Source organism: Erpetoichthys calabaricus, chromosome 4, assembly GCF_900747795.2.
Source record: "Erpetoichthys calabaricus chromosome 4, fErpCal1.3, whole genome shotgun sequence".
NCBI classification, from domain to species: Eukaryota; Metazoa; Chordata; class Cladistia; order Polypteriformes; family Polypteridae; genus Erpetoichthys; species Erpetoichthys calabaricus.
Window position 1 is genome coordinate 196,630,915 of NC_041397.2, and position 23,638 is coordinate 196,654,552.

Below are 23,638 nucleotides of genomic sequence, written 5' to 3' on the forward strand. Positions count from 1 at the left end.
GCTCTAATAAAGACAGTCACAAGATTTAATGTCAGAATAATATAGGTAAATTTTGCTACATATTTTTATTTGGTTAATGTAAACCTTTAAATGTAAAAAACATGAAAAGTTTAATGACTTTTTAAACTTCAACAATACTATCTTGATAAATCAAATTATATCTAAAATTCAGAATTTAAAGAAGACTATTACTGTTTCCCAAATGTATGATTATACTATAGCATTACTATAGAAATACATAAATTTACTGTAATCAAAATAATGGCTGAAGCCTTAATTGAAAATCTCAATAAAAAGTAACCAGAGACCAGTCTTCCAAATCTGCTTTGAAAGTGTTTACCAAAATGTAACTTTCTCTGGGATTTTTTTTTAATTCACAACATAAACATTAAACATATTACATTAACTCATGTTCTTTGACTTAAAATGTCAAGTATAAGGATATGTATCAAAATTGTATACTATGTAAAGAAAAATAAAGGCTGAAGAGAAAATATTTTTCTTTAGTTATTTTTTGAGCATATTTTTCTTCTACTTCAGTGATATGAAGATTATTCAAGTTTCTTTAAAGTTTTCAGTAAAAGTGTACAAACAGCAAATAAGCAATGAAAGACTGAACTTAAATATGTTTGTAATGACTCCTGGCCATGTAAAATTAGAAAAAACAAACATTTTGACTTTAAACCCAGATCAATTAATGATAGAAAGCGCAAAAAAAAAAATATCCAGAGAAACACTTTTTGACTAGATCTGGAGTCATTGTTGACTGGGGCTTAATTTCAGATTCACATAGGAGCAGAAAACTAATTTGTGGAATACAGAATCCTTGAAGCCTCTCCAGAGAGTGTCTTTATTCTCATGTAAATGCATAATTATTTATTTTTTAATCAGATTGCTTTACATTGCTGTTACAAACTGTAACAGGCTAACATGTAGCTATAATGAATTCACAGACTCTGTCACAGGATATATCAGCAAGTGCATTGACGATGTTGTTACTAAAACCACCATTTGCATATATCCTAACCAGAAACCCTGGGTAAATAGGGAGATCCGGGCTAAGCTCAAGGCACAGACCTCTGCCTTTGGCTCAGGGGACTCTGATGCATACAAAGCAGCCAGATACGACCTCCGGAGGTCCATCAAGAAGGCCAAACAGGACTACAGGGACAAAGTGGAGTCAAGCTACCACAGCTCTGACACCAAGCGCCTGTGGAATGGACTGTGCTGCATCACTGACTATAAAAAGAAAAACACAGTTAGTGTTCAGCCCACTGCATGTCTTGCAGACGAGCTCAACACTTTCTATGCTCGTTTTGATGCAGCCAACAAAGAACAGGTGCTATATCCTCAAGGGGGCAGTGAGTCTGTCACTCTGATCCTTGAAACGTCTGATGTGAGAAGGTCCTTCAAAAAGGTCAATCCTCGCAAAGCTCCGGGACCAGATGGCATCCCAGGCCGTGCCCTCAGGGCGTGTGCTGACCAGCTAGCAGGTGTGTTCACCAACATTTTCAATCTCTCCCTGAGGCAGTCAGTGGTCCCCACTTCCTTCAAGGCATCCACCATCATTCCTGTCCCAAAGAAACCGGTGGTCTCCTGTCTGAATGACTATCGCCCGGTTGCACTGACATCGGTCATTATGAAGTGTTTCGAGCAACTAGTCAAAGGTTACATCTGCTCCTCCCTCCCTGACACGCTGGATCCTCTCCAATTTGCTTACAGAGCAAACAGATCGACAGAGGATGCCGTTGCGCTAACAATAAACACTGCCCTCACCCACCTGGAAAGAGTAAATACATATGTAAGAATGCTGTTCATAGATTACAGCTCGGCATTCAAAACCATCATCCCCTCAAAACTCGTCTTGAAGCTTGACGACCTTGGGTTGGGGACGACCATCTGCAGATGGATTTTCTCTTTCCTCACAAACAGGGCCCAGGTGGTGAGAGTCGGCAAACACACATCCTCATCACTCATTTTAAACACAGGAGCGCCGCAGGGCTGTGTGCTTAGCCCCCTCTTGTATTCCTTGTTCACCCATGACTGTGTTGCAAAACACAGCACAAACACCATCATCAAGTTTGCAGACGACACAACCATCATAGGCCTTATCACTGACAACGATGAGACGGCCTACAGAGAGGAGGTGCTGGCATTGAGTAATTGGTGCCTAGATAACAACTTGTCTCTTAACGTCAGCAAAACCAAGGAGATGATTGTGGACTATCGAAAACAACAAGGCAGAGAACACCAGGCCATCTACATCAGCGGCATAGAAGTTGAAAGGGTTAACAGCTTCAAGTTCCTCGGAGTAAACATCACCAAGGATCTCTCGTGGACCCTTCACATAGACACTGTGGTTAAGAAAGCTCGCCAGCGGCTCTACTTCCTGAGGAGGCTGAGGAAGTTTGGCATGAATGCCAACATCCCCTCAAACTTTTACAGGAGTGTGGTCGAGAGTCTGCTAACAGGCTGCATTACCATCTGGTATGGGAGCTGCTCTGCCAGCAGCCGGAAATCACTACAGAGAGTGGTGAAGGCAGCAGAGCACATCACGGGCAAGAGTGTTCCTGCCATTGAAGACATTTACCTCCATCGGTGCTTGCGTAAGACAAGCAGCATCATAAAGGACCACAGCCATCCAGCACGCCAGCTGTTCTCCTTGTTACCGTCTAGCAGACGATACAGGAGTCTGGCTGCTCGGACTACAAGACTTAAGAACAGCTTTTACCACCAGGCCATTCGACTCCTCAACAGCAACACCTGAACACTTACACACACTTACATTACATCTACATTGCACTACATCTACATTGCACTACTCACACACAAACTGTACCTGCACACACTCAGAATACTGACTGGAACATGCATCTGCACTTTATGGAATATGCATCTGCACTTATAAAACATTATCTGTGCAATAACTGTCATTTGTACTTGCTGCTCATTCAACTCATATTGCTCTATAACTTCTTTTAAAACATACACATTTTATTTTATATGACTTGTCTATTTTTAACTTGTAATCTTTTTTTAAGCTTTATTGGATCTAGACTGAGTGACTTGTTTTTCTCGTCATACACATTTCATTGTATGTTGACCCTGTGTTAACCTATATATGACAAAGAAACCTAAACCTAACCTAAACCTAACCTACTACAGATATTAGATCAAGCCATTTCACAAACACACATCAAATATCTCTTCCTGTCCATGCCACACTGTTATTTCCAACAATAGTGGATACACCAAATACTGATTATTTTGTGTTCTGCATGATTGACTGAACTGTACTTCTAATCACGTACGCCATGTATCATAAGTAATCTGCCATATATACATATACTAGCAAAATACCCGCGCTTCGCAGCGGAGAAGTAGTGTGTTAAAGAGGTTATGTAAACATATATATATATATACATAAACATATATACATATATATATACATATCTACATATACACATATCTACATATACATACACAGTAATCCCTCGCTATATCGCGCTTCGCCTTTCACGGCTTCACTCCATCGCGGATTTTATATGTAAGCATATTTAAATATATATCGCGGATTTTTTGCTGGTTCGCGGATTTCTGTGGACAATGGGTCTTTTAATTTCTGGTACATGCTTCCTCAGTTGGTTTGCCCAGTTGATTTCATACAAGGGACGCTATTGGCAGATGGCTGAGAAGCTACCCAACTTACTTTTCTCTCTCTCTCTCTTGCGCTGACTTTCTCTGATCCTGACGTAGGGGGATTGAGCAGGGGGGCTGTTCGCACACCTAGACTATACGGACGCTCGTCTAAAAATGCTGAAAGATTATCTTCACATTGCTACCTTCTGTGCAGCTGCTTCCTGAAGCGACATGCTTCACGGTGCTTCGCATACTTAAAAGCTCGAAGGGCATGTATTGATTTTTGATTGAAAAACAAACTCTGTCTCTCTCTCTCTTTCTCAGCTCCTGACGGAGGGGGTGTGAGCTGCCGACTTCAACAGCTTTGTGCCGCGGTGCTTCGCATACTTAAAAGCCAAACAGCCCTATTGATTTGTTTGCTTTCCTATCTCTTTCTGACAGGCTTTGCTCCTGACGCGCACTCCTTTGAAGAGGAAGATATGTTTGCATCCTTTTAATTGTGAGACGGAACTGTCATGTCTGTCTTGTCATGGAGCACAGTTTAAACTTTTGAAAAAGAGACAAATGCTTGTTTGTAGTGTTTGAATAACGTTCCTGTCTCTCTACAACCTCCTGTGTTTCTGCGCAAATCTGTGACCCAAGCATGACAATATAAAAATAACCATATAAACATATGGTTTCTACTTCGCGGATTTTCTTATTTCGCGGGTGGCTCTGGAACGCAACCCCCGCGATGGAGGAGGGATTACTGTATATACATATACACATCCACATATACATATATATACATATACAAATTTACATATCTACATATATATATATACATATAAATAAAGACATACATATATACATACATACATACATTCACATATAACTATACAACCCCCCCCCCCTTGATCATACTGACTTAGTCACCTCCACCCACCCCCCCCATCCCCATACTGAATGTGTTGCTATATATTGCCTTTGATTCTTGTAAGTCTAAGCATTATCCTCTGATGAAGACCCCTGATAGGGGTTGAAAGCTCAGGAATAAAACTATTTTATGATACGTGATTCGTTTTTTCTCCCTTCGTGGATCTCCAACTGCAAATATATATATATATATATATATATATATATATATATATATATATATATATATATATACATACTGTATATATACATATCTACTTATTGGCTCCTGTATTTAGGATATAGCGGGTTGGATAATGGATGGATGGACATTTGTATGCATAGCCCTATTTGCCCGTTTTCGTTTTTTTTCTGTCTTCAGTAATATTTCAGCAAACCCGGAGCTTGTCAGTTCAAATCCTGGTACTGACACCACTGTGTGACCCTGAGGAAGTCACTTCACCTGCCTGTGCTGCAAAAAACAAAAGTAATGTAACAAATTGTACCTCAGATGTTGCAAGTTGCTGGAATAAAGGCATAATAAAATAGATAAATATGTATTATACACATAGGAAGTATTAATTTATTTTCAGTCAAGTCATCTGCAGCAAACCTTTATAAATGAGGGTTTCTCCTTTTTAGATAGTGCAAACTGTTTCTTCTTCATTGAGGTTTTCTTTTGGAGAGCTTTTTTCATTTCATTGAAAATTAAAGCAGCAGCTGCCAAAATATGTAGCTTTCTTATTAATTTTTCAACATTGTGTAAAATAACTTTATAAAGTAACATAAAAGGTTTAAATACTGGTTATCCTTTTACACTAAAATATTACTAAAGAGATACAAAAAAAGTAAAACGCATATGTTCTTTTTCTTTAAGGAGATTTAATATTACTGAAGAAAGAAAAAAAAAACTAAAACAGCCAAATGGGGCTATGCATACAAACTTAAAAGGTTTAAATAAAACAGAAATATACACTTTTATTTTTACTTGCTTAACTTGTGGAGGGTGTATCCTGTAGCAAAGCCCTAACTTCTTTTGTGAAAGCCCGTTTCAGTCAATAAGTCTTAAAAACAGGTGTAAAGATATTGACAATAAGCTACGCAAACCCACCAAGACATGGAATCGTTTAAATCAAGTATCATTACATCTTCCTTTCTTAAAGAGAAGTAAGGCAGTACTTATAAGCTTACATATATATATATATATATATATATATATATATTTATAGACATACATACATAGATATATATAGATATATAGATATATATATATATATCTCTATATACATATATATATCTATATATACATATCTATATATATCTATATCTCTATATACATATATCTCTCTCTCTCTATATATATATATATATATATATATATATATATATATATATATATATATAACAATCCCCGCGAAGTACTGCTTTTAAATTTTTATTAAGAAGAAAAGCTTTTTAAATTGAGGGAAAATATCCCAATAGAAATTTGTTAAGGATCTGTTTTTTGTGAAGCAGCCTTAACACAGCTTTTCCGCTGTTTTATAAACGAACGCCATATAAGGTCTTCCTTTTTCCTTGCTTCGCCAAGGAAGGAGCCATTTTATTAGATCCAAGGGTTCTTCACTTTTTTTTTTGTTTGTTTATTACAATTGTTATAGTTCTGTTTGTATACGACGTTGTCAGTTCAGCACTCAGGTTGTAATATGACCAAGCTGTGCAAGCTTACTGTTAAGAATGCAACGTATAGTTGTACATGAGAAAAGCAATCTTGCCTCAAATCAATGGCAACCTTTTGTAGGTCTATGAACTTAATTTAAAGTTTAGGTTTACACGGTGCTTTCTTTCTGAAGTACCTGCACTCATGAATATGTCTGTATGCGTCAGTCGCTCAAATCCCCGCGCTTCGCACCAGCGAAGTACTGCTTTTAAATTTTTATTAAGAAGAAAAGAAAACCTTTTAAAATTGACGGAAAATATACCAGTAACAGTTTGTTAAGGATCTGTTTTTTTGTGAAGCTGCCTTCACTCGAGTGATCACTTCGAGCTGACTTGCTGGCTAACCATAAGCGTTACCTGGTAGGTAACCACCCATACAATCAGATTGTGAATCAGACTACGAATGCCGTGAATGTAATTACCCCGATCTACATGCTGTCAAATAGATAGATAGATAGATAAATAAACAAACCACACGCCGTGGCACAATTTTAGGGGCTTCGCCTCTAGCGCTGACGTCCGAGGTTCGATTCCCGTAAGGGAGTGAAGTGAGTGGGTGGTTACCTACCAGGTAACGCTTATGGTTGGCCAGCAAGTCAGGTAACATCAGCCACGGTGCCTTCAGTTGTGAGAAGCAGATCATAGAATGGATGAAAATAGTTTACTGTCAAATAATGCAAAGAGTAGGCGACACGTCTTTCCCCCTTAATCTTGGCTCATCAGGCGCACACACTCACTGTACTCGCTTACGGTAATCGAACCTCGGACGTCAGCGCTAGAGGGGCTTCGTAGCGGTGAAGTATTGCTTTTAAATTTTAATTAAGAAGAAAAGAAAACCTTTTAAAATTAAGTCTTAAAAAGAGGTGTAAAGATATTCACAATAAGCTACGCAAACCCACCAAGACATGCAATCGTTTAAATCAAGGCGCGAGTCGAAAAACACCATCCCATAATATTAGTTAACGATTAACACATTTCTATATGTATTGTAAGCATACAATACAACTGATAATATGTTGCGCTTATTTATCTGGTGTAGTGACATTTTTGCGCGTTTAACGGCTGAAATCTAACGTGGTTTGTGCCCTTCAGAATGAAAAGAGTTTGCATTTACCTTTTTAATAAAAGGCGAGCTTTTAAGCCTGAGAAATCACCCCGTAAATGCACACGTTTAATTGCACATGTGTTAATATGTATGCTTACACAGTATTAAAAGACACTCAACAATTACACAGTATTAAAAGACACTCAACAATTAACGTCATTTACCTTCGTTCCCGTGTTTAACTTGTGCTGTAAATCTCTTCCTCGTTTTCAGTTCACGTGATTACGTAGGAGGTGTAATACGTGATGACGCAATACGTGACTCCGCCTCCTCCATTAGAGTATATGGACAAAAAACAGGTTCCAGTTATGACCATTACGCGTAGAATTTCGAAATGAAACCTGCCTAACTTTTGTAAGTAAGCTGTAAGGAATGAGCCTGCCATATTTCAGCCTTCTACCTACACGGGAAGTTGGAGAATTAGTGATGAGTGAGTCAGTCAAACAGGTTCCAGTTATGACCATTATGCATAGAATTTCGAAATGAAACCTGCATAACTTTTGTAAGTAAGCTGTAAGGAATGAGCCTGCCAAATTTCAGCCTTCTACCTACACGGGAAGTTGGAGAATTAGTGATGACTGAGTCAGTCAAACAGGTTCCAGTTATGACCATTACGCATAGAATTTCGAAATGAAACCTGCCTAACTTTTGTAAGTAAGCTGTAAGGAATGAGCCTGCCAAATTTCAGCCTTCTACCTACACGGGAAGTTGGAGAATTAGTGATGAGTCAGTCAGTCAGTCAGTGAGGGCTTTGCCTTTTATTAGTATAGATTACATTTGTTATTCTTCAAGGATTATTCATGGTTTCATACTGGAACTTATGCCCTTAATGCAAATAATATCACTAATGTTAATCTTCGTTAACAGAGCCTCATTGGTCAACATAACTTAACAACATGGTGCTACGTTATAAAAGCATTCCTTAAATAAAAAAAGATTGCATAGATAGCTACTGTGATTTTGAGGCTGTATTATATAAAACACTCCATCAAGTACCTCATGTTTACCTTGGTCCATTACCTTGGTATCAAAGAAATCATCCTTTAAACTTACAAATATATTTTATTTTACATGTAAATTATGTTTAATGAAAAAAACAGCACAATAAGCTAAAGATTATAGTCTAGCCTAGTGCAAACTGTGTACTAAGAAAACAGGCAAGATGCAGTAAATTTATGGCAAGTTAGGCAAAAAACATGCTAGTGTAACATACAAGCACAGTTATTTGTATATTATAGAAAAGTCCACTTTAACGACTTTGAAGATCAGGGAAGTTATAGGGTTATAGGATAAAGGGACTGAGATGGGACAAGCTGAAGAACAACTTGTGCCAAAAAAAGGGGCTTCATCGGTAGTCTGAAGTGGGTTGTATCCAAACATAGAACAAAAGACAATGCTATACAAAGTATGTTGAGCTACTGTGGTTGCTGGTGGTGGAGGAAATACTAGCAACCTGTTTTATCACCTCAAAACAAAACATATCCATAAATATTCAAGACAGTTATGATTAGTTTTGTTATCTTCAGGCAAGAGGCCCTCCGCCAGCAGAGACAGTGGAATGCAATGAAGGACTGTGGGTTAGACCAATGCTTACATTAGAAAAGGCATTACCATGCGCCTGTACGTATACCATTTTGCAAATAGTGGAATAAATTAACATATTCAATAGTGCACATTTATAAACGTACATCACTGCAGTTCAAACATGGATTTAAGGTGATGACAAAAACATTGGATTCAACGCATAACATGCCAGGGAGAAAATACTTCAGTATGGGATCCCGAAACTGTGCCAAGAATGCTGTCATACAGTAGACATACAGCTGCATAAACCTGGGTATTTCTCTACGACAACTGCAACCTGTTGTCTACCTATACTTTGGAGCCACACATAAGCTTAACTGTGTACTTCATTGCTGATAATAAGAAATTGTATTGTTCGCAATCATTGTTTCCCAGACTATTACACTAGAGAAATGATCACACAAGCTTATGGAAGGCACTAGATTTCTGGTGACTGAGAGTGAAGGGACTGAAGTCCGGTATGACTGACATGGACACAACATAATGAAGGCAGTCCAGCTGAATGGCTGGAGTAGAATTCCATCTTTTAAATCCAGGCTTCAACTTGATATAGGTAAATTTGAATACTCATATACAAATAAAGAGCATATAGCCAACAAATCCTAAATGATTGCGTTTTTTTTTTTTTAACATTTGAATTTATATAACTATTTATATTACCATTTTCTGTATTGCACAAAATACATGTTATAATAATAATTGTGAAATGCAGAACTTGACGGCAGTAAGGCTTGAGCTACTTTTGTTTTTTTATTGTTATAACTTCTATATTCTGTTATACTATGCACACTGCACAGTTATTATAGTTAACGAAAACTTAAATCAAAACTGAAACTACTAATAAACATTTTCGGAAACTGAAATAAAATTAACAAAACCAAAATTAAATCTAAAACTAAAGAGAACTATTAAAGTAGCTGAAATGACTAACTAAAATAAAATAATTTACTAAAAATATTAGTAGTTTTTGTAACATCCGGACTTATGCAAGGGCTAACCTACAGGGCTGTATGGGTCCCAAAATTAATCAAAATATATTAATAAGAATTTCATATTTGGTTTTTGAATAAATTTTCCTGCAGTTAGTCTTTAACCCTTGTAACGTTTAACCCTAAAATAGAAAGTCATTGACCATGAGCCGCCCACATATATTAATCCAGTGAACAGCAGATGGTGATGGAGGGCGGGTGCTCACACAGCATTTGCGTGACAGAGCAAACTGAACACAACCGCATAAAGTGTGTGACAAAGAATCTGGTTTACTGTATAATAATAGTGACAGTTTTCAGGAGCTGATGGTGACAGCAGGATAAATTCTGTCCAAGTGTTAGTGAAGCATACCAAGATGAAAGTGCTCGTCAACTTTCAAAGAAGCCGTTCACTGGATCTCTGGGGCTCAACGGAGAAGTATTAGATACAGATAATTCCTTACAAAATTTCAATCTGTTAATAAATGATGGCATGTTAGCTGTAATTCTGATTGAGCCCAAGATACGGTATGTACACAGCCACTATTAGAGCAGCACACACTAAGCCAAATTCCAGGCTATATGAGTCTGATGTCCGTTATAATGAGCTGCCACATTTCTTTGTGCCTCTTGTATATCAAGATATAATTCAAATACCTGAAGAAAGAATGTTCTGGTTAACAAAAGCTTTACAGCATGGACATAAAAACTCACGAGTGACTAACGTTTCAGTTTATTTCTCAGGTATCTGTGTTTTGTTGACAATAATTCACATGCCACATTGCACAGGAGAAATCATTTTGACAAATAAAAGGGCACGGATAAAGAAACTAAGTCAACATACAAGATCAGCATATTGTTGCTGACCAATCACTTTTGCTTTGAAAAAGTCATTTAACAACGAAGCAATACAAATCTTGTAAAATTCCTGAGTTGGCAATGTCTCTACTGAACTACACGGTAGGTAAATGAAGAAAGTCTGCCAACTGGTGAAAAACTAAATCTACTGTTGTGTTTTTGTATTTATTCTGCATTTATTAATTTATCTTTTTTTAGTTTTACATACCATACTCTTTGTTCTTATCAGCCATGTCATACATACTGTATTGCATAGTAGCTGTCCCCCGCGACTCTGCCCACGTAGGAGTGAAACAGGACAAACTTTTAAAATCTAAAAAGCAAGTGGCCGTGATGTCTCTGGCAATCAGCAGCTACCCTCTGAAACACACATAGCTCTGATCTCTCTCACCAAAAAAGTCAAACATTATTCCTTAACAATCTGTAGATGATAATGTCTGTTCAACAAACAGGTATCAGACCCCGGCCCGTGGCCTCTCAGTCAGATTCGTCCAAATAAATCGGTATCGCAAGCAAACTATGATACTTAGGGAAGTCGTAAAATAAACCGGAATGTTCAAGCAAATTACAGAAAAAAAAAAAAGATCTAAATCCATTAAGTAGTTCTCTTGTGAAAAAGCAGACAGACAGACATTGGATTTTAGGATGCAGTGAGTGTGTACGCCTGATGAGCCCAGAATTAGGGCGAAACACGTATCGTGTACTCTTTGCATTATTTGACAGTAAAACTATTTCAACCATTCTATGATCTGCTTCTCGCAACTGAATGTTGCAACTGAATGTCGGATGTTAGCCGACTTGCTGACCAACCACAAGCGTTACCTGGTAGGTAACCACCCATACAATCAGATTGTGATTCAGACTACGAATGCCATGAATGTAATTACCCCGTTCTACATGCTGTCAAATAAACGAACCACACGGCGTAGCGCAGCGTTAGGGGCTTCGCCTCTGGCGCTGACATTCGAGGTTCGATTCCCGAGAGGGGATGCAGTGAGTGTGTACGCCTGATGAGCCCAGAATTAGGGCAAAACACGTGTCGCGTACTCTTTGCATTATTTGACAGTAAAACTATTTCAACCATATATATATATATATATATATAAATATATTGCTGCAATAGACTGGCACCCTTTCCAGGGATTTTTCCTGCCTTGCATCCAAAGCTGCTGGGATAGGCTCCAGGTTTCTTGTGATCCTGCTCTGCATAAGCTAGTTTAGAAAATATACATATTGCTCCTAATCTCTGCTGCTGTTTCTGTCATTTTGTGGCTGTCCATACTCCTATTACCTGCTCTTACTCAAGTCTCACAACCCCCTAACCTTGACACCACATGCTTGTTTTTCTTTGTTTCCCTCAATACAGCTAGGTGGGGTCTGCACACTACACTAATTCAAGCCTAAGAGCCCTGTTTTTCCTATGCCCATAGTAGCTCTTGAATCATAATTACTAAAACTAAAAGTAATATATATAAAAATAAAATAGTAATGCATTTGTGAAATAAAAACTAAATTAAAAGTAAAAATACATGGTGAAGGAAAACTAAAACTAAACTGAATTTCCAAATAAGATCAGAATTAATATAGAAACAAAAACTAATATAAAAAGCAAAACTATAATAACATTGGTATACTGTATAAAACAGCATTTTTTTCTAGTCAAAACGTAAAATTAGCAATTTTTGAAGAGTTCATTTCAAATCCATGTGTGGTTACTTCACACTTTCAATTAACATACTTTCTCCAGAAGGCTCACATAAACATTTTAAAAATATTAAACAACTAAGCAACTAAAATTAATACAGAGATGTGAAGAATTGTGAAAATAAAGTACTGCAAATCAAGGACAATTAAGATATTGTCAGGCCAGAATGCTGCCAAGAGAAAAAAGAATTGTGTATTGATTTAACACAAAGGTTGTAAAACTATTTCCAGAAGGCACTTTTATGAATAACCGTGGTACTAAAAGTAGTACAACTTCAAGCCTTTTTTGAAGTAATTTTTTGACTGGAATCTCTTGATTTTAGAGGATCAATCATCAAAAAGAATGGGTACATCAAGGGAAATACACAAGTGGCATAGAGTGGAATCTACTAATGGTAGCATGATAAAGCCAAAATAAATTGAATAAAGTGTGTTTTGATTATTTTTTCATTTATTTTTGCCTTTATTATCTAATAAATTGTTTCGTACCTAATAGACCCCTGTTGACCAGCATATTGGCAGTATATACATTCCCTGAATTAGTCAGCTTTTTTAACCTACCAATTTTTAATCTTTTTTCTCCTTTATTAATCATTTTTTCCATTCTTAAAACTCTGCAGCTCATTTTTTCCATTCAGCTTATTCATTATCTAAATAATAACAGCCTTTTGTAATTTGAATATCACTCTCACTACAGCACTTAAAATTACAAACACGCTTCTTCTTACTGCTGAATCTGAATCTCAGGCTGAATTTCTTCTCTTTGACCCTACTGCTGACTTAGGCATTGTTTAAAACAATTTATCCAAAGCACCCAAAGAGTCATGTTGAACCTACAGTTAATTCATGCTTTTCTGTATATTCCCCTTCCTCTCTGGCTGCATGCAGATAGTTGTTTATGTAGTGAATCCAGGACTGTACAGTATAGCCTTTTTCCAAAGGTGTCCTACAGCCTATGCTGCTTGATCCACTTCTTCTAATTTGTCAGCATGGCACTAGGTTCCATTCATATGCTGACATTTTATTCCGATATTCATGTGCTTCTGTGGCTGTGCACTGCCCAAATATATTTTCAGAATGTTTTCTGGTTCATGGATACATGTTGAAGTTGCGTTCTGTTAAACTATAAGGGTAATCATATAGTTGGTACAACCTGTGAGAGAAATGGATGCCTCAGAAGGTCATTGAACATATATATTCATCTTTCCACAGTATTTTTTCCCAAACCCATCCATGATCTCCTACAGTCTAACTCCATATTTGAACATGAGCTTCTGCATCATATGCACTTATGTCACAACCAAAACAGGCATATCTGATATCTGTATAAAAATGTAATTTTAAAATATGACCTTCTGCCAGTATGAAAACAATTTTACTGGATTTCTTACCAAAGGTGTTTTGAATTGTACATGGGCAAAACAGAAGGCTTACAAATCATTTCAAGGAATATGACAAGCCATAAGATTAAAAATCTACCAACATCTATTCCATACTGTGTTTTGTTTACTTTGATATTATTCAAATTGACCTTCCACTCCTTTTTTGATTTCTAATAAAAGGTAAATTTAAAAAAGGTTCAATTATTATGATATTTTGTTAACCATTAACATTATATTCCCAATGTTGCCTTCAGTTCTTTTCATCTTCTTCTGCTTTGTTTCTCCATCACCACCCCTGCCAATACATGTTACACCTACTTAATTTATTATAGAGTTAGGCTCATAAAAACTGTGTGAAATATTCCACGGTAATCACAGGAACTTGTGCTCCAGTGCTGGCCAAACACTTAAGTCTTATTCTGGTACTATAATATATACAATAAATTAGCCACATGGAGGCAATTAGTATATGCATATTTTCAGTAGACAAACTGTACCATAAATGAATACACAATCTTAAAACAAAAATTATAGCACGTTTCTGGCCAGCATCACTCAGGACCCACTTTTCATGAGACAGTTGCTGTAAGATTTTGTGTGTGTAATGCAAAAGGGGCAATTTCATAATGTTAATTAAGAACCTGGAATGCAGAGGCACTATACTTCAACGGTAAAACAGTGTTATCCTGCACACTGTCACTATAATTGATCTCCATTACTTTCCACTGTTATGCTCTCTAGAATCACCAAGATCAAAACAAGCAATAAGAGCCTTGTGGCACATGTAATATGTCCTTTTTTGCAGAAAGTCTATGCTCTCTTTCTTGAATCCTTCTGAAGACTGAAGAGTGGAACTCACTTTCCCTGCTGGGTTGGTTACTGATACCCAAGCATCTATCCCTACAAAGCCTGTAACAAATTTGCAGACAGCTTCCCTCCAGCCCCAGCTATGATGAATCATCTGATGATTTTCAATAATTGCTGAAACTGGGAACTACAACAACCCTGAAATAGATTAAGTTTCAGAATAGAGTACAGTAAAATCTTGTGTCCATATGTCAGGCCGTATATTGAAATCACAGTGTTATTTACATACCTTCAGTTTTAACAGCATTTCATATATTTTCTCTTTTATTATAATTAATTTACCATAAATTGTTATGGGTGATAAACTAAGTGAGTGGTGTTGGAATTGTTGCAAAAAACTGAAATTATTAAATGTTTACAAAACGGCAAAAGTGTTTCAAGTATTGCTTCCATTTACAGAGTAGGAAGAACAACAGCAAACGATATAAAGCATGATGCCAACAAAATTGAAAAATGTGTTGAAAATGGAAACCACTGACAGTAATGGTAATGTTCTCCTGTATTGTAATTTTCTTTTTATATTCTGTTATAGTAAATTTTGTTAATATATTGTGATGTGCAGGCAGCTTGTGATGCACTGTTGGGGTGCAGAAAGTGTGTAATGAATGCTGTAAATAATGAGACTGGATGAAGGGGTTCTGTTCTGTAAGGGACAGACACATCTGTTACAAGATGAGTGACAAGAGAAGTTAGGAGATAAAAAGAAGGTGCAGCTGAAGAAAGTTTTCAGGAGACAATACGCAGGAGTGTGTGCGGTATAGAGAAAAAAGGAACATGAGTGGCAGGAGATAAACTGATTAGTAGGGAAAGCTTTCTTTTATTATTTTGGAGGTGTGCTCCATAACCCAGATAATGGAGTATAAGACTGGGCACCGTTTGTTACGGAATGAATACTCCAAGTAAAATGTAGAAAACTCCAGTGCCTCCGAGTTATGTTTCCTTATTACGCTGGTTGTTACAATATTATATAAATTAATTTTGTTAATACTATATTTTGTTTTGTAAATATATTTGACTATTTGCTATTCTACAGTATATCATTTTAAAGTAGCTGTTCTGTTACCTGTCTTTTCTGCTATCTGTCACGGCCTTGGTCCCAACCCCTGACAGATAAGCAAGGTTTTACTTTATATCCACTGTATGTAGGTTTAAAGCAAAGGTAGAAGTGGCTATTTTAAATGGAATACTTCATATTTTGGTACAGATGTAGTATTAATTAATGACATTGCCCAGTATGGCATTTTGAAAGGTTGTTCAATATAGAGGAAAAGAAGCCATGAAGTATAAGAACAATTAAGGCGTGGTCCATTTGCTGTTGTCCTCTCAGGAAGGAATCATGCTGTTTTTGGCCTAAGTGGTATATCTTAGTGAAAGGAATATATGGAGTTAGTGCTGTGAGTGGGTGGTAAGTCTGGTCTTGGAATATAAGTGCACAGTGGTCATTATTCATTTAAATACTAAAGCCTGAAAATTAAATAAAAGCTCAGAAGGAGTGTTGCCTAATAACCACTTATTCACTTCCAACCACTGAACGGAATAAAAATGTTACCTTTTAGTGTTAGAAAAAGTGAGTGAAATTCACTATTGATACAATATACATACAAGTAAATTTCATGAGACGTCTACAAAAAAGGGAAAATTATTCACAACAAACATTTAGCTTGTACAAACCATTCTGGTAGAAAGTTAATTAAAATTATTGGTATTGCATTCTAAAATTGAAATCATCCCACAATTACACCATAGTTTATAATTGTACCATTATTTGTGTAATGGAAAACTAGACATTTCCATCTTATATATTCTTCTTATTGTACTACTGATTTCAAAGAAGCTCATGCCTTGAACAACTTTTTTTTGATGGTTTAATCTAACTTATACAATAGGAGTCATCCAGAAATGTTTATCAAAAATATAATTAAAAATTATTAAGGTTATAGTATATATACCATGGTATAATCTGTGTGCATATATTTTTCAGACTGAATCCAGTTTAGGTGCTTATATTCACCCAATTTCATAGGTTAATAGCAAGTAGTTCTACTGTGATGCTACTTTAATTATCATAAGGACCATTTTAATTTACTGAATTATTCCAAAAATAATAAAAAGAACTGAACAAGAAACAGATTGTCATATATTTCATGTGCCATTTAATACACACTGAATTTCTGAATTATGTGCATTGTGTAGAATAGAGGTCAGCATGCCTCGTCGGTTCGCAATGCCATTTTCAGTGGAACTTGGAAGATTGATAGTCACACGACTACAAAATTATTTTTTATTTCTCATTAAAATTTAACTGTAGCAAAGTTTGTTAAATATTATCTAGTTTATCATGTCTTTAAAGTTTATTACATAAATTTAAAAAAAAAGATTGTCAGTAAATAAAAAAAAATAATGCTTAAGGGTAATATTCTGCACTCTGCAGCCACACACACCCTAGCAGCAGCAACCATTACTACAAACATCTAATTGACATGGCCTTGTATTAATATGATGGCAGGCAAGTATAGTAGTCATCTATTTCAACCCAGATGGGCAAAGGAGTTCATTTTTCTTGAGAGAGGGGATTGAACTGTATGTACACTGTTTGTGAAAATGTTGTGTGATGAACATCAAGTGTACAGTGTTACTTTGAAACAAAACATGAGGAAACAATTCAAGGATGAGGCAGAAAGAGAGTAATTTATCAGGGGACCAATAGCATTGTGTTCAAAATCCTATGCAAAGGTAAAACTCAGGCTGTAGAAAGCAGCAATAAACTCTCAGAATGTGTTGTCAAATATGGAACACTGTTTACAGAGAGAGAGTACTTGAAAGAAACCTTTCTAAGCAGTGCAGAGATTGCCAAAGAAACAAAATCACCCAAAATTAAAGAATTTCCTGTTTCAGCAAAGTACTATAAAAAAGCCGATTTTTCCGAAAAAACAGAAAACATCCATTTCCAGCAGTAAGTTACAGTAACAGATGCACCAGTGTTCAGTGTGGCTGTGGAAGAAAGTGTGAATATCAATGATATTTCATGTCTACCTGTTGCTGCAAGATACTGAGGCAGAATCAGTATAGGAAAGGAGCTTAGCTGCCTTAGGACTATACTGTATAAGGCACTACAAAAGGATAAAAGATGTGTCGGTAGCTTTTACTGACCAGTTTGAAAGACAAACAATAGTCATGAAGAAAATATTCACCATTACAACAGACAGTGACCCTGCTATAGTGGGGAAGCAGAGGTAGTTTGTAAATTTGAATGAAAAATCAGATTGACCATCCATTAATGAAGATTCATTGCATTATTCACCAGGTAAATCTGTGCCAAAATATCAAAGCCTGACTTGACCACTGTCATGGGCATAGTCATTAGAATTGTTAACTTTCTTATCGCTCAGTCATCATCAACCCACCAACAGTTTCAGTTGCTACGGGAGGAGATGGACAGTGTTAAGGATTAGTCTCTCTGCTGCTCTGTAAGATGGCTCAGTGGCGGGAAGGTTTTGAAGCAGTCTGTTGAGAGGTTAGATGTTATCTGTGTAAATTATAAGAGGAGGGTTTGAACTACCTGGAACTCGAAGATAAATGATGGCTAGTAAAACGTTTGTTTTTGACTGACATTACAGGTCATCACAACACATTCAGTCTGCATTTACAATATAGAGATCAAACTTTGTTAGTTTACTTAATGCATGAAAATTAATATTCTGCTGAGATATTTAAGCTGGAAGCTTTGGTCATTTCATTCACTTGAGAGTGTTGTCATCACATCAGCCCGTCAACACTGATGACACCATTCAGTATATTTAAGAACCTGAAATGGAATTTTCCACCAGATTTCAAGACTTTGAGCAAAACGGCATAATGTTTTCTGTTTGATCTATCCAGAAAAATTTTGAGGAGAAAAACTAAATGTTGATTGAGGAACAGATTGGAGATGAGAGCTAGCAGATAGCATAGGAGCAGTTGACGGAGTTCAAAAAAGTTTCACTGTGGACATGTAAATCGGGCGGCACGATGGCGCAGTGGTAGCGCTGCTGCCTCACAGTAAGGAGACCTGGGTTCACTTCCCAGGTCCTCCCTGCATGGAGTTTGCATGTTCTCTTCGTGTCTGTGTGGGTTTCCTCCAGGTGCTCCGGTTTCCACCCACAGTCCAAAGACATGCATGTTAGGTGCACTGGCGATCCTAAATTGTCCCTAGTGTGTGGGTGTGTGTGTGTGTGTGTGTGTGTGTCCTGCGATGGGCTGGCACCCTGCCCAGGATTTGTTCCTGCCTTGCGCCCTGTGTTGGCTGGGATTGGCTCCAGCAGACCCCCCGTGACCCTGTGTTAGGATAAAGCAGGTTGGACAATGACTGACTGACTGATGACATGTAAATTCACAGAGCTCCACAAAACACATAATAACACTGATGCTGACCAAGTACCATCTAGGGAAGAGTTTGCCAGACAATGACTAATGTCTGAGAAAGGTAAGACAGAAGTAAACGTATGTGATTCTATCAGTTGCACAAAAGTGTGCTATAAATGTGCAAAATAATTAAATTTTTCAGAGGCATAAAGAAGCATCTAAACATAAGTCAAAATGCTTAGAAAAACAAAACCTGCAAATAAGAGAAGCATGAGTTTTCAAACCATTGCGAAAGTTCAGTTACAACTTTAACATTCAAAAACCTGAATAATAGTAATCACATTGCAGGAGTAATAGGTTAATTCGCACAAAGTAAAAGAATGAAACACACTCTTGGCATCTAAATGGTAATATCTGGTAAGTTTTAAAGCTTTTGTTTCATGTTTGGTTTGTTATGCTTTTATTGCTGGGGAAACTGAAAAGTGTGTGTAAGTGAAGTGACACACGAGCCCATAAACTGATCATACCAGTAATGCTCTTTAGCCGCACTGACTGGAAGGCAGCTTTAAGTATAAGTAGGTGCTAGTTGGGAGATTTTAAAAATCTATTGGCAAATTAAGACCATGGAAATCTGAAAGGTAAAAATTTCTAAAACTGTATACCTAGCAGGAAAAAAGGTAAGGCTGAGCACACTCCTACATGTACAAGGAAACCCTTGATATCCTCTTCAGAATACTATTCAAACACAGTACAGCTGCAATCCATCAGCAGTTCTTCTATGATACACAACTCTTCTTAAAGGATAGAACACATTAGCATGTCTCCTGCAGGGGCATCATTTAGACATGATGCCTTTTTCATCTTGGCCTATCAATTACTCAGATACAGCTAATAAGTAGAGGATGCTAACCTTTGCAAAGTTAATTGCAAAAACAGAAGGTACAATTATAATCAAATTCCTATTCAATTATTGTAACAGAATTGTCATTTGATTAAGCATATTTGGGAACAGATGGATAGATAAAAGTTCAAATTTGTGAGTTGTTTTAATGCTGGGCAGATATACTCCAGCCCAAAATCATGTTACTGTTAAAACATTCATATTGTAGGTGTGACATCTAATAGAATGAAGACCAAAACACTGAAAAAATCTTTACAAAATTTGTACGCACTGTTTATATAATTTTAGATTTGCAAAAGGTTACTAAACATTTAAAACAAAACTAAGCAAAACATAAATACATAGTAAGACAATCCTCTTTCTTAGTGCCAGTTTTAGATTTTATGTGACCAAAGGATGATTTCACAGTTTGAAGGGTGCCTGGGAAGGTGATTTGTTTTTTTCCCTTGAGGCTGACAACTCTACAAAGGGTGTCATTGTTAAAAGCGAGCGCTTGAGTCAACAATTTTATTTTGTTAAGAATAGCCTGCAGGGAGGTGTTTTGTTCATAAATTTTATGCCAAACAGGAAAGTTCAAGTCAGGACATTTCTTTTGTATTCATATTGAAGTTGAGCTTTGTTCCTGCAATAACAGATATTTGATGCCAACATATGCTACCCCTATTTACAAGGCTACAATTCTTCAAGCAGCCACAAAAATGTTATATCTTCAAAGTTCAAGTTTATAAAAAAGATAAATAAGCTATTATATAAACATTGAGATAAAATCCTTCAAAACATTCTGATAAACAGTTACAGAGACATACAACAGTTTAGAAGGAGCAGATAAGTGAATACTGTCCAGTCCACTTTGAGCTATAATTCATTCAATATAGCTGCAAAATGTGAGGATATAGGTATCAAAAAATAAAGCAAAGACTCAAAGAAATAATGTGAATATGTTTAATTCTAATACGACTGTAATAGCCCTAAAAGCTAAAAACTACTGGCAAGAAAAATATAACAGTGAAAAAAATGTACATTTTAATTTATTCTAACTTACATATTGACCTGTTTGGCTGACACTACATTGTAAGTGAGTATAAAAATGAGTACCACTCTTTTACATAATTATCACATTATACATACATACATATTGCATATTACATGCTTTTAAATTTACTTTACCTTGCATTAAGTATTTCTTGTTTTGTGCTTAATTTCAGGCCCTGAGGGTACAGCTCCCCTACCGTTAATAGAGCTTATTAGCAGAGTGTTTTCACGGTAAGCAGGAGATTCCAAACTTTAACATTGGCCTTCAGTAATATTTGGTATGTATGCTTTCTGCTGTGAGCGTGTAATAAGAAATATCTTATTGTTTTATTAAATACATAGAAGTCACAGTGAAATTAGATAAAATTCCAAACTAAGTATGTTTCATAATACTAAAGGCAAGGCAGAAAATGAGTAATAACTGATTGTAATGTTTTACTGTGCAAATAATTAAAAACTGATTAAATTTATTTCTGCGGTGGTTGATCCTATTAATTAAAAGAATTTTCTGAAAAATATTAAAGTATTTTTATTATTAAGATATTACTGTTTATAAAATATTGAAAGCATGCTAGATAAACAAAGCCCAATTATATTATACATATACATTTTATGTGGGTGGCACGAGTCACCTCCTACACAAATTAAAACAGCAATAGAAAATAATCCTCATTATCATGGGTGCATCCTTTATTGGTTCATAAGGTACAATTAACTCCTGGTGTCTGTTGCAAATAAGCAGTTTATTGTACATAGAAAAAATGAGTATTAAGTAACAGTTTTGTATGTAACATGAGTGTTATAGGATATGAAAATTCCTTTCATTACAATAGCATTTTGTTTCATGTTTCTAAAGGAAAATGTGGCATTAAATTTACTGATTAGGTCATAATCTAATAAGAGAGCATATTATTTTTATAAACCCATAAACAAATACTGTATATTTAGATGTATAGGATATTTAGAAGTAAAATGTATAAACATTTAATTACATACAATTATAATTACAATCATTATATTTGTCTTTTCAGTTTTTTGATGATGAGTAATGAATTGTGTAAAAAATACAAAGTAACACAAACCGCACGTTTCACCTTATACTCCTTCCTAATTATTGTTCTGTTTTACTGTGCTTTTTTATTTTTGTTTTTATTTTGACCTGTTTAGCTTCACAAAATTTCTCCAAATTACGAACTTCTGTGGTGCTTTCTAATAATTTCCAAATTAGCATGAGTCAATAACATCTGTAGAATACAGAATAAGGTTTTATTTCACAGGAAAATATTAAGAAAAGCTTAAGGATCACTTAGAGCTTCACTTCTGATGTATTTGTATGTTTTGCCAGAGTATTTCAAACCGACTGGTTAAAAATGTATTTATAAGTATATGCTAGAATGAACATTTAAATGTACATAAAGGGAGAAATAAGAATAAAAGTTTAGCAAATTATATATAAAGCTGAAACAATAACAATATTTCTCAACTCAAACTGTATTTTCATGTATCAAAACATTTATGATACTTAAGTGATTTTAGTGAAAGCCATTAAGTTCTAAATTAGGAATTTATCTGTGTTGATAATGTCATGGTAATAATAAAGTCATTCTGTATTTTACCTAGAAAAAAAAACAGTTAATAACATTTAACAAAAAGGCTTCAGGCCTTATAATAAGAAAAGTTCATTCCTGTCTATCTCATAGCTAAAGACCTGGTATTTTATTTGAAAAAATGGGAGAGATTTCTGCACACATGCATACTACACAATAAATTATAAATTATACATACGTGTACAACCTATATGTGTATATATGCACATTCACACATATTTGTACTTATAAAAGTCATCAATATCATTTACACAAATAACTTATACTAAAACAACAACCTGGTTTCACATCAGTCATGTGACTATTTTTTTCTCCCTCTAAACAACCATGTGCTCATGCTTCATTTCACACTCAAAGAACTAGTCTTCTGCAGATATCGTCTCAAGCTGCCTTTGCTCAAAATGCATGACATTGCCTACAAGGGAGCATGAGAACGAGTTCTCTTGAATAGCGGGGTCCTCATACTTGGTCTGTAACCATGGAAGCAGATGCCTACTCAGCTCGCCCCTGCTTACCTCTTTGCAGCCATGGGCTGCTCCCTATTGTAAAGGGTGTATGCCTTGATTTTTCTTCATCATGACCGAACTTGCCTTCTCTTCAAAGGGAGCGATGCAGCAGGTCATTGGTCTAGACTGTCTGCATGGTCCACAGAACAGCCTTGATGTAACCCTGGCTCCGTCTCTGCCACACCACCAGCCGTGCAACTGCAGACTGTGGGGGGACATTGAAGATCTGTATTTGAAAAGAAGTCCGTCCGATTTTGCCATTGTGCCTTTTCACTCATCGATCGAATGAATATCGAACCTCCTGTCGTTGCATTTGTGAAACAGATAGCTTAGCAAGCACTTTTCTGCCCAAAACTGTGATCTGGGCCAAATGACTCCTCTTTTTTCAGGCACTTTTCATTACAGTTTATTAACTTTTTTAATCATCTTACTGGATTAACAAACAAACATAAAACTTCTATTATGCTTGGAACTTCATGTCAATGTACTATTGACCTGGCTCTGCATATCTGTAAAGGTCTTGTTTTTTTTTGT

At 36.1% G+C, this 23,638-nt stretch overlaps 1 long non-coding RNA gene across 6 annotated transcripts in view; it reads right to left on the reverse strand.

Moving 5' to 3' along the window:
- The window catches only part of LOC114650484 (uncharacterized), a 605,078-nt gene that overhangs the window by 391,300 nt on the left and 190,140 nt on the right, over nucleotides 1-23,638 (reverse strand). Inside the window, exon 1 of one of the 6 annotated variants that reach the window (XR_007934846.1) lies at nucleotides 23,114-23,134. The exons of 4 other annotated variants lie outside the window; for them this stretch is intronic. This is a non-coding gene — a long non-coding RNA (uncharacterized LOC114650484). Of the gene's footprint in view, nucleotides 1-23,113; nucleotides 23,135-23,638 lie in introns of those variants that run through there. One more of the 6 variants, XR_007934845.1, reaches the window with a different exon arrangement.